This window comes from Chlamydotis macqueenii, chromosome 1, assembly GCF_036417535.1.
Source record: "Chlamydotis macqueenii isolate bChlMac1 chromosome 1, bChlMac1.mat, whole genome shotgun sequence".
In the NCBI taxonomy this organism is placed as follows: Eukaryota; Metazoa; Chordata; class Aves; order Otidiformes; family Otididae; genus Chlamydotis; species Chlamydotis macqueenii.
The window spans coordinates 211,986,308-211,989,967 of NC_141556.1; positions in this window are offsets into that span (position 1 = coordinate 211,986,308).

The following is a 3,660-nucleotide window of genomic DNA, read 5'->3' on the forward strand; positions in this document are numbered from 1 at the left end:
GACAATGTTTGCCTCTGGGGACGTCAGTGGGAGTCTGCGCGGTTTGCTCTGTTGTTGGTTCCCGTGTCCCACACGACTGAACTGATTAGCCATACCTAGGTTAGTCTGTCAGAACTTGATGGAAATGATTCTGCGGGGATAAAGTCCTACTAAAACGTATGACAGGCCTAGTTACCAGTTAGCTAGAGCAGGTAAAAGCCCTTAATAGATGCTGATCCGTTACTCAAGGTAGCGGTAGGAAAGGAAATAAATCATAAAGCTGTATGCCTTGTTCAGGTTTCCATCTCCTACTCGTGATGTGGACTCTCAAATCTTGCACAGTATCTTATTCCTATGCTGTATCCATTGTGTCGGTACTCCTCCCCCTAACGCGCACTAAAAAAATTTAAATGATTTTAATGATTTAAATCATTCGAATGATTTAAATGTGTTAAATTGTTAACGCCGGCGCGGTTGCCAGTTCCTACCTGCGTTTCCTGCCGCAGCCAGGAGATGGTATGGGACCGATTCAAAAAGCCTCGCGTCGCCTGCCGAGGGTTCTCGCGTAGGCACAGATCCTCGTGCGTCAGACGAACACCGGGCGTATTCGCCGTCCCGGGTAACGCAGAACAGGTTCTCTGCTAGCAGAACGGCTGTCCTCCCGCGTTCTGTGAGAATCGGGTCAAACCTGCCAGACAGGTCTCTTAAAATTTAAGATACGCTTACACGAAATGCAGTTTTGTCTTACTCCTGTGTGCTATTTTTATGTTTGCAAAGAAACCTGGAGTTCCTTAAAAAAGGTCTCGTTTACAGTTGGCCTCGTTTTTTTTTTTCTGTTGTTGTTTTTCTTTTTTTTTCTCTAAGGAATTAACACGGTGACAGTTCCACCAGCTGAGCTCTTTACGTAGAGTTTAACCCTTGCGTTTCTTGAGTCCTGACCCTTGGTTTTCCGGTCTCTCTTCAATCGTGGCTTGCTACAATATGGAAGGGAAGGGACTGAGGGGACGCACACCGTGTGCGTGGCGGGGGGGGAGGAGATACGCTGAAAAAACTGGACGTGTTATTCTTGTTGCACATAAATCAGGCGGTGCTTTCACTGCCATTCCCTCTCCTCGCCCGGTCATGTCACCGGCATGTAAAACACGACGCGTTGGAAATTAAAATGGCAGTCATGGTGGCCTCAGTGCTCCAAGGGTTAACTGCAGTTTATTAACAGCTAATGTTTTTAGATTTGCAGTACACAAGTGTTTAAATACTGTATTCCTTGTAAATGAAGTAAAAAAAAAAAAAAAAGTGAAGGCTGGTGCCAATATTTTTGTTAATGACTTGTTCAGCGTTGTCTCTCACTGCAGTCCGGTCAGAACTCTTTGTGTATAAGCTGGGCCTGAAGCCATTTTATAGCTTGTGGGCCTAATTGTGTAACTTTTCTTTCATAATGTTTTTGTTATAATACCTACTGTCGTTTCTTTCATATAAATATGACATGTAAATTGTCATAATAAAAAAAAAAAGTTGAAATAACTTGATGTACAATGTGTGTAGAAGAAACAAGTGCTTTTTCACGGCCGTCACGTGTGCACGTCCAGGAGCGATCTCTCTGATTTTTAAAAGAGAAGCACGGAGTAACGGCTGCTGCGTATCGCTCCGACCCGCGCCGGTGCCGCTGCCTGGAAAACTCGCATTTCATATCGATTTTGTTACGGCAGCTCAACTGACAAGAGTTTTTCTTTCTTTGACCACCTCTGGGGAAGACCTGGTGGATTTATTTTTGCAGGTGTGATGATTTTCTGTGTGTGTTGCGCTTTCTACATCATTTTAATAGCTAATTTCATCGTGATGTTGCAGCCACTTGATGAAAACCAGTAGCTCAGGTGCTTGCCTTATGCTGCAACATCTATTTCGTTTGCTGTTGGAGCTGTGTTAATTGCCTAATTAGCGGCAAATTCCTTCAGCTAGGGAGAATATCTGCCCGGTTTGTTACCGGTATTTGTTCGCAAGGGTCATACTTGTAGCCAGTGCCGTACACAGCTAGGCTGTTCCAGCAGACACCTGTGAAGTTTCCATGTGGTGCTAATGAGAGCCAGGTTCGTTAATTGAGGCTGAGACATGTGAAACCACCAGATGGAAGCCTGCAGAGAAGCACTGAAGAGGCAGATGTGTTCTGACCTGTGGTTACGGGAATGGACACCGGTGATGTTTTAGGATTTAACAGGAAAAAGTTCAGGGAGAGGGAAATGAATCGAAGCGAAGGATGATTTCTGTTGGTGTGACTCACGGAAGCCTGTCAGTCCGTGGGGGAGTGGATCGTAAAGCACTTTTTAAAGCTCTTACAGCTGAGGAAAAGAGCTTTCACACAGTGCCGTTGTGTTTCAGCCATAAACGTAGAGGAAACGTCTGCCTACCTACTCGCATCACTTTGTGGTGGAAGTTGCTTTGGTTTCTGACAAAGTGGCTATTTGTATGAAAAATAATTATTTGCACAATTAGAATCTAAAATGGGTAGGCATAGCTGAGGAGCCTTCCAACGAACTTTAGAAAGCTCAGCCTAAAAGAACCACGTTATGCTCGTTTCCCCTGGTTTCTTCACACCTTTTCTTTTTCCAGAATATTCTGCCTTGGCTCCTTGCTATCCAAGACGGTTACTAGGAGAGTCCCGAGAAGGGAAAAACGAAGACCTGATTCTGTTACTGATCGGTTTGTGTTTGTGAGAACTTGGGTTTGCACGCAGGTAGGTAAATGGCTCCTTAAAAGTAAACTCGAACTGATGAAAGCTGAAAACCGTAACAACGTGGTTAACAACTGCATGGGCCCGTGGTGAGTACGTTGCTACGGCAGGAGCTTTTGCCGACCTGCAAAGTCAGGGAGATGTCTGCAGCGGTGCTGCCTCGCTGACGGAGTTATGAGGAGCATCCCCTGACAGAGCCGGGCTTCGCTGCTGCAGAGTGAAATGTTACCGTTTATTTACCCACGCTGTACTGCTGTAACCCCCCTTTCTCACTGCATGTGTCACACGAGAAACTTGCTGCAGAAATGGTGTAAATCCAGGGGAAGGAGCGGGGCCAGTGCTCGCGAGAGGACGGCAGCTTTCCTGTCAATGCAACCTGCTGTCCCCAAAAAGTACTCCAGCACCCAGACGGCAGCTCCGCAGCGCAGCAGCATCCAGCTCTTGATGTCGAGTTCATCGCTGCTGAGGGAAACCAACTGGATATCCTTTAAGCAGCTCAGGTAGTTGTGACTTTCTTTTTCTTCTCCACGTGTATCCAGGCATTGGGTGCTGGCAATCCACTTTAAATTCCTTTTCCAGCATCTAGTAATGGTCACTGAAAAGCTGCTGTGTTTGTTTTCTTCCTTTGTCGCCTGTCCATCAGGGATTTACAGCCCAAAACCTGTGCGCTGCTCACCAGCTGCCACCGGGCGGTGCTGCCCTCAGCGCTTCTCCTTGCCGGATCATGAACGTTTTACCCCAACGCTGCCAGGAACAGACGCTGGTGGCACACAGACCGCCGCGTTTTGGACATGCACCGCCACTCGCCCTCGAGGTTTTGGGGTGAAACTGGCCGAGAACCGCTCCAAGATGGCGGCGGGGGCGCCCGCCTCCCGCCCTCACCATGGAGACGTTGCCTAGAGAGGCCCGGCAGGGCGGGAAGTTCCGCTTCCGGTGGCCTCGAGGCGCTTCCGCTT